Source organism: Emydura macquarii, unplaced genomic scaffold, assembly GCF_026122565.2.
Source record: "Emydura macquarii macquarii isolate MOO-44397 ecotype Brisbane River unplaced genomic scaffold, CSIRO-AGI_Emac_v2 contig_670, whole genome shotgun sequence".
Classification (NCBI taxonomy): Eukaryota; Metazoa; Chordata; order Testudines; family Chelidae; genus Emydura; species Emydura macquarii.
Window position 1 is genome coordinate 157469 of NW_027130807.1, and position 12940 is coordinate 170408.

General features: G+C 41.4%; 1 long non-coding RNA gene across 1 annotated transcript; it reads right to left on the reverse strand.

Annotated features, from left to right (window-relative positions):
- Window positions 1–2178: 2178 nt before the first annotated feature.
- LOC137148577 (uncharacterized) lies at window positions 2179–5964 on the reverse strand. Its single transcript, XR_010918534.1, has 2 exons — window positions 5880–5964; window positions 2179–2935 (listed from the first exon to the last, which is right to left on the reverse strand). It is a non-coding gene; the product is annotated as an uncharacterized lncRNA (long non-coding RNA).
- Between the last annotated feature and the right edge of the window lie 6976 nt (window positions 5965–12940).

Here is a 12940-nt window from a genome sequence, read left to right on the forward strand (position 1 = left end):
ATTTTTCATTTCCAAGTTTTCCCCAGCCCCGTCATATTTATCCTGCACTATTCCTGCTCTAGTTTGAGCCTGCTACTCTTTGTGCTGTCCTTGATGACCAATGGAAAATTGATCCCTTTCCTTTTAAATGTGCTTTATGTAAGCATAGTAGAAGAGGTTAAAGGTGCTAAAGTTATGTGCTGAATGTTTAACTGTTGCAGGAGAGTGACATGAACACACCCTAATCAGTCCTCTGAGGCAAGGCCATTGCCTCCTTCTGCAATCTTTCTGCTCATTTGGATGCATTTTGAAAACATTGACAGCGCATTCTGGGGGGAGTGCTAGCAAAGCAGCTGAGGACAAGAGGAAGGCATCATGGATGCTAACCCTGCCCTAACTACTAGGGCTTTGGTAACAGCTTTCAGAATCTGTTTCAACATAGCAATGGTGACAATAAAAGGCAAAGATACAGACTACGGTGATGCTACCACTCATGTTGTTTACTGCAATATTCAAGGGTGTGTTTGATAAGTAGGGAATGCAAGGCTTTTTCCTGATGAACTAGAAAGTTACTGATTAACTGTTTTCAGCCTTAGTCACTGTTGCTCAGTTAGATTATCTTCTGCATAGTCATGAAATAGTCATGGTCCTTGAGCCTACACCTAACCACTAAGGTGGGGAGGGTGAGGAGGGAGCATCAGATTCTTCAGCCCTGACAGAAAAGTTGACATTCCTGATGAGCTGAAGCTAGGCTGGCTACTATCTAGGAGCCCAGAAAGATAAGAGGACAAATCTGACAGTCCAGCTGTTTGCCCATTGTTTTCTGCCCCAGGATCCTGTCTGATAACAAAGACTTTTGGGTGGAGACCAGAAAGAGACATTCCTGCCATCTGACCATAACCATACAGTTAGCATCTAACTAACAAAGGGTCCAGCTCCAGCCAAGATTTAAGGTACTAAGGCCAAACCCTACTCTTGCTCCCTTCCTGGCTGTGAGTGGCTGCCCTGCAGAGCAGAGATTACTACCAAAATACCAAATAGCCATCAGCTATTACTTCTTGTAGACTAAGATTCATAATCATGCTGCTACAGAAGAATTGGCTCTTGTAGTTGTAGTCATGTATATCTTGGGTTGACTAGGTGCCTGCTATGTTAATTATTTTGGAAATGCTCTACTGCTTGCAGTAGTTGCTGAAATGTTGCTATGTATGGGTCTGGTCTAATATACATTACAGTTGATGGAAAGATTCCTATTGGCTGCAGTGAGTTTTGGATAAGACCCTTGCGTGCTTGAGCAAAAGCCTGTTGGAGCTAATGGAAGTCTTTCAGTTGACTTGAGTGGCCTTTAGTCCAGGGTACAGGACAAGGGTCACTTGCTTATGAGCCTTTGCTCAACAGAGGTGGGGACATCTCACTATGAGCCCTCCTTTCCCTCCACCCTTCCTTCATAGACACTTCACCCAAAAGGAAACAACTTTCACACTATACCTAGCACCATGGGCACCTACTCATGGCCTTTCAGCTCTAGTGAAATAAAAATGTTGTTAATCTCCACAACACACACCCTTCCCCCTAAGGATGCTGAAGCCTGGGTTGGAAGAGGGTGAGATTATTGGTAATAAAGGAGAATTTAGCCCAAGCTCCACACTGGGAAGTGGGAGAATACTGCTTAATGTGTGTTTTGTTTTTTAAATTTAACAGCAGCCTGCTGCCAAACTGAGAACTTCAGGATTTTCTGACCTTAAATTTTATGTGACACGTGTAGATTCTGCCCTGTTGGTTTGTACACATGTCTAGTTCAGGCTGGAGGAAAGACATGGGAGAGACCATCGTTTCTAGTGCACATTAAATTGATGCTTGAAATTTGTCATTTGCTGCATCTTTTAGTGACTCTTGCCACCTCTAATGCCTTTGGTGGACATACTGGATGGAGGCATCAGAGAGATGGTTGGAGATGTGTCAGAGACGGAAAAAAGATTCTAGTGCTTTTGTCAAATCTCCACAAGCTGACAGAGTATGCATGGCTGCCCTGCCCTAGAGATGAAAATGGGAACAGACAGTGTGAGGGAGAGGGGGGAATTGCTGGGAGATGCCTGGGGCCAAGACACCACCCTCTTGATGCAGCTGCTGCCAGCATGACACTAGTTAAGAGTGATTTGTGTAATGAGTGGGATGTGATTTCTTCTGACAACAGCTGCAGGTAAACAATGCGGAGGCAGCCTGCAGCCTTGGCTAGCCTCACCCTTCTCCAGTCCTCACTAATGGGCTCTTTCTAATTACAGACATTAACTCCACCTCTAAACATCTATCACTTAGAGGAGTGCTGGAAAATTAGGGTTTACCAGCCACCATGACCAGACTACAGGCCGGTTCCACCAAAGCAAATTGATGCTAATCCAATAGTGGGATGAATGGCCCGCACTTACGGATATGAAAACTGAATTTAGTGGGTATGTTTTAAGATAGGTGCATGTTAATAATCTGTAAGCATAACAATGGAAATGAATCTTAGGGCCCTTTGCCCTCTCTATGGAGATATGCATGTTCAGGATTCAAGTGGAGTGAGTCTGGCGCTCTTCATTTCACATCACAAACCTGCTGCAAATTCCAGTGTGGTGGCAGCTCTGTCAGCTTGGGATGCACGTAGAACCAGAATAGCAGGGTGTGCTTCAGGGTCTTACCCATGTGAGTCTTCTTTAAACCCCTGCAGGTCTGTGCTTGGGATGCACCTAGGAGTCAGAACTGCAGGGTGTGCTTCACAGTCTTCCCCATGTCAGTCTTCTTAAAACCCCTGCTTTGTCACCACTGTCTCTGTGTCTTGTTTGAGACTTTTCCATTCTCCAAACACCAGCCTCCTGTTGAGGGAAACTGGAGAAAAGTGATGCTTTAGAATGCAGTTGCTCTTTTATTCACCCCAGGAGCTGATAGTCCTTAATTATCGGCTGTTGTGTCTGATCTGGAAGGGACATGTTAAATGCTTGTTAGCAATAGTGGACACAGTTAAAGTCATTCTGTAATACATCAATTTTCATAATCATTTCTTAACAACCAGAATTCATACTTTACACAGACAGATTCCTCAAATCATCATACATCCCAAGAGTTAAATAAATATAGACAAACGGGTTGACTTTCCCTTGGGCATTTTCAGAAACTCCTGTTTGTCATAGCAGGAGCCAGCCTGGCCCACAGGGGACTGGAAACCCCCTCGAACTTCTGCAGAGTAAGATGAGGAAAATCCCTCCAGCTCTCTTATCTTCTACCCCATAAGGATAACCAAACAACGGAGTAGATTTAATCTTTGTGTTTCCTCTAAATTTGACATGCACTGTGTGCTCAAAGAGAAACTGTGCAGGGGCAGTGATTTGGAAGTTCATATAAGAAACATTTCTTGCCCCAGAGAAACTGTGACATGGATTTAGAAATTGTAACATGAGCTGAAGTTCTTTATTCATTGGGCTGATGTTTGTAAGAAGGAGGACAGTTGTTCTTTGTGCTGGTGTTTGCTGTCAGTTCCATGAATAAACTTGTTTTCTTCAACATGCTTCAGAGTAGATCTACATTTAAGAATACACAGCACCTACTTCCCACAGGTTTAGTGATATATTTATATATCCTGTCATGGGACTACAGCCCATTAAAATACAATCTTAATAATAAACAATAATGATAAATATATCTGTGGTGTAGGAGACTGGCTGGCTCAGGAGTTTTACTTTTACAGAGTTACTAGATCACAGCTCAGATCTACTCCAAGGCAGCAGTGACTGAGTGTTGTGAAATGAATTAGGGGTCTAAGTTCATTTCCTAATGGACAGGACTCCCATATTCACATTCACCGCTGGAGTCTTTGGGCCCCACCTGCGTCTTTGTGTATTCAAACTCCAGTACCTTAGGTCATGTTTGGGGTATGAAGGAATGCTTGAGCAGGTGCTATAGTCAGTCTCAGCAGAAAGTCTGAGGACTGAATGGCCATGGAGGTTTAATTTTTCCCTCCCAGTTAGAAGCAGCTCCACCAGGTTAGAGGTGAGGCATGTTAGGGGAACTGATGTGAGGAAACTTACCCTGCTGCAGCGCATGCTTTATCTGGTCTATCAGTAAACAAAGGAATTGAGGCTCTGGATCTGTTATTCAGACCATGTCACAAGCACTGGGTTTACTAAAGTTAAAAGATAATCACACAAAGGAAGTGAATGATTCTAGGGCCATGTCTATACTACAAAATGAAGTTGACCTAACTTATGTCAACATACCGCCACAACAGTAATTACATCATTTGTGCGTGTCTACACTGTGCTCTTTGTTTCAGCAGTGTGCATCCTCACCAGGAGTGCTCGTATCGATTGTACTGTCAGTGGGGGGCACTTTGGGATGGCTCCTGAAAGCCAGCAACAGTCAACATAAGCAATGCAGCATCTACCGTGACACCATGTTGGCCTAACTACATCAGCCTTGACTCTATGCCACTCGTGGAAGTGGAGTTAATAAGTCGGCGTAGCAGGGCAGTTTCGTCAGTGGGAGCAAGATTTAAGTGTAGATGCTTCCAAAGCAGCTAGGTCAATGTTTAGCTGCTTTGCGTCGCCCTAACTTTGTAGTGTAGACCAGTCCGAGAAGGTAATTTATTACACATATCTTGGACCTGCGCTCAATCTAAATTCATACAGAAATATCTTCATTTAGTATTAGTTAAGGTTACACTTTAATAACATTTTACTCACATGTTGAAAAGTTAATACATAAACAATGAAGGTCATCAGCCATGCATCTTTCTCTCATCTACACTAATGTAAAACTGTATCAACAATCCCAAGCTTCAAAAACTTCCAGACAGCTTTAACTGATATACATACAATAAGGACATGTACGTTTAAAGTTCTCTTTTTCTCAGAAATCCAGAAAGAAAACCATACCTTAAAAGAAGGTGTTACATCTTTAACATGTGTGTCCTTATATACATATGTTGGAATTAAGGCTGTGCAGTAGTTTATACAAGGAGATATGTTAATTTCTCTCCCTTTTGTTCAAAGAAATCCCAAAACAAAAGCCTATCTGAAAAGAAGGACCTTCTTGTATGTATGTTGCACTTAAGGCTGCGTTGTAATTTCTGAAGTCTTGGAGGTTAAAAGAATGAGTAGGAAGAATGTAGAAGGAGACTGTAGAAGGAAGATAGTAATGGATAAGAGTTAATCAGTTTTATACAGGGAGAGAAACAGAAGTGTGGTTGTTTACCTTAACTTTCGTTCCTAGATTTTCAGCATGTGAGGAAAATGATTTTAGAGTAGAACTAACATTAAACAGAGTTTTTCTGTGTGAATTTCCCTTGTTTTTAAAGAAATTGATGTGATGTTCCATCGCCCCCTTCCCCCCGCAATCTAGACTGGTGTGTAGCTATGTCACCCAATTCCTCACTCCTGGGCCCCAACTTACCCTGTTTTGCTGTGTGAACCACCCGCTCCTGGATCAGCCCACACCCAGCCTCCTGCGAATAATCAGTCCCTAACCTAGTGAAAGAGCGCTTCTGATCAGCCACTCATGGGATAGACCCCCAGCAAACACCCCCAGTCCCAGATGCAACCCTGGAAACGACCATTTTGCAGGGTTCAGTGCTGTACACTGCACCCTGCAAGCTCATTTACACTTGTCTGTCAATTTATCAAAGAAATTGATATGCATCAGCTTTGTTACGCCAAGTAAAGGCTCTACACACACTCAATCCACATGCACTGTTTTAGATAAAACTAACAAATAAGTTTATTGACTACAACAAGATTTTAAGTGAATCTAAGTCAAATTAATGTAAAGCAAAAGATTATTAATGTGTCAAGGAGTTAGTCACAATCAACTAAAAGATAAATTGCCTCCTAAACTATGATTAATATTTCAGTCTGTATTCAGCTTACCACACAGGCTGGTTGAGATGTCTCTAGCAACCACGTTCCCCCCCACTGTGAGTAGATTCTCACTTTGGTGTTGTTTAGAAGATGCATTCCAGGGAAGCCATGAGACTAAGATGCCTCAGCTTTTAACAAGTTTCCCCAACACTCCTGGGGTCAGGTGATTGGCCCTGTCCGGCAATGGGCATGATTTCTTCCACTTGAGCCAAAGCGCTCACAGGTGCTTAGGCCAGTCTTTATTCCTGTATGCATGCCTCTGCTGGGCATGGAAGCACATCTTTGTGTTCGTCTGCATCTATTCAAGCCACGTGAGAGACACATTTGGGGATATGACTTAGCAGATATGTACATATGTATGACATAGCAGGAAACATGATACCATAACAACAATGTTCAGTGTGTCATGAGCATTCCAAAAACACCTTATATGGCATACTTTGCACCAGACAATACACAGTTACACTGTAAGGGTGTATATGGGGTACAGCGTGTCACAACTGGGTAATATGAAGATGAAAAATAAAAAGCAAATAACAAACAGACTTACAAACAATGACAATATAGGAAACACAGTGGCTGCAATGCATGTTTGGTTTTGAAGAAACATCAACATTAAATTAAATGTGGCCACTGCAACTTAGCGAATCTGCTGTTATGTGAAAAACATGTGGGCCACTACCTAGCACAGAATGTCATCATACTTAAAGTAATGCTTTCAAATGAGTGAGGCTAAAGTCAAAGTCAACATTAGATTAAATGGGGCTGTTGGAATTTAATGAATTCACTACCATGTATCCACATAGACCACTGTGTAGTAAACAACTACATCATATCGTTACTGTGGCACTTTAAAATTGGCGTAGCTCTGATCAGTTATGAAATAAAATCTATTTTTGCCTCAGGAACTCCAAAATGGAAAAATAAAAAAGTGGTATTTGTGTGAACTACGCATATACAATAACCTACACTGGAAATTAGTATAAAATCTCCACAAGCTTCTTTGCAAAAAGGTTCAGAAGAAAAGTGAGACTCCAGGGACTCAGTTTCAAAAACTGTCTGTTTTTAATTTACAAAATATTTTTCTTTACATTACTCCCCTACAGATTCCAACTGCACAGAAAATGTGAAGTCCTCCTATACCCTATTTTGCATGTTCGGGAATTTTTTCTGTAATAAATCATTTAGTAGATATTCCTGTTCTATTCCCTGCCAGTTCCCCAATGTAACTTTAAATACTGCTCCACCATAGTACGTTTCGATTTTGAGGCTTAAGACATTTTCCCGGAACTAGAAATCCTGCCTGATCCAACCTTCCATACTCAGCATATTTAATAAGTATTCAGTGAAATGTATTGCCCAAAACCTGGATTCCCTGATGTGGAAATCTGCCACCTTGGAGAAATGGCTGAAGAACTTACACAATATGCCTCCTCTGGAAAAATCCACATATAAAACTGGTGTGGTGAAAGGGGGGATGTTAGAGTACAGCCGGGTTTATGAACTAGCTTAAAGAACAAACACAAGCCCCAGATGTTCTTCATAAATGGCTTTTAAATCTGTCAGTCAAGATTGGTTTCAAATTTCCACAGTCTTGTGACCAACCTGTGAGCCAAGGTAAGGTTTGGTTTTGTGTTTACATAACCTTTGTAAACTGAATTGAATGGTGTTTATGGAAAGGATGCAATTCTCCTACGGGATATTCAGCTGGAAATACCTTTCACCTTGTTTACAATACTCTTGGTCTCATCCGTAAAAAATCTCCCTGTATTTCATAACCAGGGCACCCATATAGCATACCATTTTCTATTCCTGACTGGACTTGGACCAATATTTTGCGTGTTGCTTCAAGATCAGACTCTCCCAATCTGTTGTTGTTGTTCTATCCACTCAGCCAATGAAAAACTTATTTTAAAGCAAGAAAGGAAGTTCTTCATTAAACAAGGATTTGAAGCAGCTGTTGGTGGGTGACATTTCATGAAGAAGTGATTTTGATGGGGATAACTTTTATCAGTGCAGGATCTAATCCCATCTCAACTCTCTGCCAGCAGAGGCCAGATTGGCACATTGTCAGAGAAAGTAACCGCTGTACAGAATGTCAGCTGAGAGAATGCACCTCTGAACTTATTTATTTACTAAATGTATTTGATCCATTTATCCTATTTCACAAATTGTTCTTTAGCAGCTTGTGAGTTTCTCACATTTATATGTTGCTTGCAATTATTCACAGGATAATTTCTGATGATTGTGCATCAGCAGTTCAGTGAGTCTTTGAAATAAGCCCTGTAGTTTCTCTCTTGGGTCCTGATCCTGAAATGAGTTCTGTGCAGGCACAGGGATCTGCCCACACTGGTGTTGTTGCAGGAGTGGGGACTTTTCATGGTCACATGGTATGTTTCAGTTCCCTGACTGGATCCAATAAGACCAACTCTTTGCATCTGGTTTACAAGTTCAAAACTCACTTTCTGCAAGTAATTTCCTGTATTGGCTTAAAATGCACAATTCCAGGCAACATTCCTGCCCCCAAATTTATTCACTGAGATACTCATATCAAAGGGGGCATAGACACAGTCAAAATGAATTAGATCACATTAAAAACTGATTTAATATTCACAGAAGCTTTTTTTAGTGTTGAGCCAGGCCCAACCCTATGTGCAGTTGCTTGCCCATAAAACTTGCTGAACTCTGCCCTGAGCCAAACAGATGTGGCTTCTCTTTCATAACCCTACATTCCAGAGTCCAAAACACACTCCAGAGCAGCCAGTTATCTGTATTCCCTACAGATACAGGAGGACAAAGCTCTGCACAGAGAGGGCCCCCAGCTGCTTTATAGTGGATACAGGTAAATTCTGCCTCCATCCATCCAATCTCATAACATAACAGCACTTTGCGTTTCTGTAGCACCATTTATCAGAGAACCTCAATGTATTTTACATACATAATTAATTCCCTCTCCCCTCCAACAACCCTGTGAGGAAGTTGGTGATATTGTCCTCAGAATTCCTGATGCCAAGTCCTGTGCTCTAACCACTAGATCACATTTCCTTCTGTGCAAAATGATTGAGCTATAAATAACAAAGGAGCTGGCTACACTGTTTTGGATGGGCTCTTGTCCCAAGGTACACAGGGATTCAACAATCTGGAGCTTGTGTAGACAGACAACATATTGATTTTGGCCTGTCAGCAGCATGGGAAATGGCGTCAGATCAGGCCAATGAGGCAATGGCATCTGCTTGCAGATGCGGCCCAGAGCCAGGGTGGACACAAATGGATGAAGCTCTGGTACTCTCCTGAGAAGTTAACTCAGTCTCTGGGCTGTTGTGCGCTAACCAGGTATTTATGTGAGTAACGACAAGGTTACTGACTCCCTAGACAGAATATGTTTGCACTATCAGGTTCTTTCTCCATGTGCACTCAGTAAAACACAACAGATCTATGTGGAAATTAAAAAAGAAATGCTGGCAATTGTTCTGACTGTGAGCAGTTTCATGAATACATTTATGAGACATAATCAGCTGAGGTAGAAACAGACTATAAACCACTGGAAACCTTATTATAGAAAGCATTATGTTAAGAACGAAAATGATCATGAAATTGCAGAAGTATTCATTAAATGTGAAACAAAGGCTGGGTTAGAACCTTTTTAGAGCACACTTGTTTTCAAGAGCGTTCATGAGCAAAGAGCTTCTGGAAGAAGAGCCTGAAGTAAATCTGACTCAAATACTACCCAGTTCTAGAACCAAATTGAGCTAACACAAATGAGAAACACAACACTACAACAGTTCGAAAGAATAATTCGAGATGGATGGCCTAAATGGAAAAAGCCTACAAACCAGCAAGCATCAAATCTACTGGGATTATAAATATGAAATTGCTGAATATGAAAGGATTCTGGACAAAAGACTTCATATAATAAAAACCATACAGCATGAGGTTAGAAATGCTATGCTTACTTCATCGTGTCCACCCAGACATTGAGAAATGTAAGAGCAGAGCCCAAGATGTCTTATTATGTCCAGGCATGAATGTTGTCATAAAGAGAAAGTTTACAATTGTGAAATCTACAATCAATACAGAACCAACACATGACATTCCTGATCACCATTAGTCATTAATTTTGGCAATTCTCTGTTATGTTAGTTCAAATACACTATGTCACACACAGTCAAAAGGGTTAGCAGGAAAGTCAGTACAAACAGCAAATAATTTGATTCAAGAGAACTACCCCTTGGTAGGTTCAACATTAGCATTGCTAGAAGGTTGCAATACACTACCCAATTATTTGTTTAGGCTCATCAGTTTAGAAACCCTGGGCAAAAGAAGAACTTTCATGTCAACATCTGGCAAGCTTCTTGAGCCAAATATAATAATAAAAAAACTGAGGTAGTGGCAAAGGGAGCAATATGCCAGGAAACTGAAACAGGAAAATTCTAGGACAAGAATATCAGAAAGTTACTTTTTTTACCAGTGGAGGAAAACGTAAGATTTCAAACAAAGAATGGCTGGCAAACTGCCAAAGTAATTGATATATCATCCACACTAAGGTCATATGTGATAACCACATCTGATGGTCAGTCCTACAGGAGGGACAGAAGACATCTAAACAAAATCAAACAAGACATTGGCTGTTTCCTTAGGACATCCAAAATGTCTTTGATGGTATTTCTGTGCTGACAGAGGTAATACACACACTTGTCCAGTCACTGACAATGAAAAACATGAACCATCATAAAAGCTCAGTGAGTGAACAGGTCACTGCAACAGGAACCGTTGCAAGAACAAGAACTAGAAAACTGCTGAGTATAGGTGATTTTATCATGAGTCTCATGATATATGGTGTTTTTCATAAAGTCCCAGCTTCCACAGTCATGAGATTACCTGAGAATCTTAGCTTTCATTTGACGCAAAAGGAAGTTTCTAGTTCTCTTGGTTGTGTCCAAGAGCACCTTAAAGGCTCAGAAACCAGAAAACAAAGAAATAAAAACCAAGATTTATTATTTTTTTTAAATCTCATGCTTTTGGGGGCCTGGTTCATGATATTTGAACACGGCAATACTGAATAAGAAGCAAAATATTCCTCTCATCTGCCAGAGCATTGTCTACCCTGACCTTCATCCGTGACTTCTCAATTACTATTTTACTAACTGGCTCTCTTAGTTAGTTTGTGGTTTTTATTATAAATGGCACTATGTTTTTCTTTGCATTTAATTTAAATAAGGAAAAGAATATACCACTGGAGTTAATGATTACTGACTCCTGTCATATAACAAAGGTATTAACCTTTCTCACACTGACGTAGGTCAAGTGACTGGAGCCAGAAAATAACATTTAGTTTCTTACCAGGACTCGTGCGTGTCAGATCATTTTTACATCAGTGGTCATATTTAGCAGCTTGCTATCCTCTTCCTCCTCCTAATCGTTAACATATAAAATCATGTGTCCCAATACGGATCACTGCAGACCCTACCAAAGAATTCCTTCCACTTTGAGGAGTAGAAATTTCCTACAACTCAGTTAATTCCCTATTGTTTGACTAATTTGTAAGACCCACTGGGATTTTGACTTAAATGTGATGGTTATTTATTTTCCTTAAAATCCTTTTCTGGAAGATTCTGTTAAAAATGTTTTAAAACCGAAGTAATCTTCATTCATAAATAGTCTTCTGTGGTTACGTAGATTTGCCTCATAGTTTGAAATCTTCCCTTTAAAGTTCATTGTCATTGTGTTAAATCCGTGAAATTACTGTCTGTTACAATATCAAACGTAAATGAGCAGCAGTTACCCAATGAAGTTTTTACACTCATTTCCTGTACAACTCAAGTCATCTTCAAAATAAACTGACAGAAAAACAATGGTTAAGTATGGGATCAAGAAAATAGTTCTCCCAAAAATACCCTAATTAATAAGTACTTTAGACAGTCCATATTAGAGTAGTTAAAAGAGTCTATTATTATTGTTGTTCTTGGAGAATATGCATCTACCTTTCAACACACTCAGGGCCAAATTCTGCCTTCAGTTTACTACTTGGTAACCCTGCTAATTTCATTGGGATTGTATAGCTATACATAAGGACTAATTGAGGTTCAAGACCATTATTATTATGGACTAAGGAGATTCTGGCCATTCTGGCTCCCCTATGGGTTTTATTACTGAACAGAGTCAATCCTGAAACAGATGTCATCAGCGCAACACCCATTTGTCTTACACCAGGAAACAAAAGTAATATCTGGGAAATGACAAATTAAATCTAAGATTAAAGTATTAAAAGGGTTTATTGTTTATATCTTTAAACCAGCTCTCAGTAAGGTGCTAGTGAGGTAAAGTGATGATACCAATCCAACACGTTTGTAAAGCAGTTTCTGATTCTTGTAGCTGAGGCATTATAGAAGTGCAAAGTATTATTATTACACAGTGCCATGGGTGTGGAAGGTCCTTTATGATATTTACATAGCTGAGCCAGGCCATCTTCCCAAGAAAGCTACAATCTCAATGGGATGTATCTGTGTGCATCACTGTTCCCTAGAAAAAGAAATCAGAACTGCTCAACTGGGCATCAGAGGCTTTGTAGCACTGATCTCTAACAGCCCCATTAAACTGAAGAGGTGTGGGCTGGGAGCAAGAGTGGGGCTCTGTCTGCACTGAAGTTGACGTTTTGTGTGTGTGTGTGTGTGTGTGTGCACGCGCGTATTTTGCAGGGACACACGAGGGCCTAGGGATGCGGAGGTGCATCCCCAGTGCCAGGATGCTGGGTGGGCTGGGGACAATGGGTGCTGGGCGGGTTAGATAGTCACAGCTGGGGCCCCCTGTCCTTGCGGTGGGGGTGAGGCAGACACACACCCCTACACTGAGCACGCCCAGCAGTGGAATCTGCCGAGTCACGATGAGCCAGAACCTGCGTGACCAGAGCGGGTCCGTAAACTCGCTCAGAGCAGCTGCTTCCCGCCCCTCCTCCCCCCCCCCCCCGCGCGGTGGGCGTGGCCTCCCCGCGCGCTCTGTGACGTGGCTATATAAGGCGGCCGCGCAGGGGGCAGCGTTCAGAGCGCGCGAGGAGACAGACCCGAGCTCGGAGG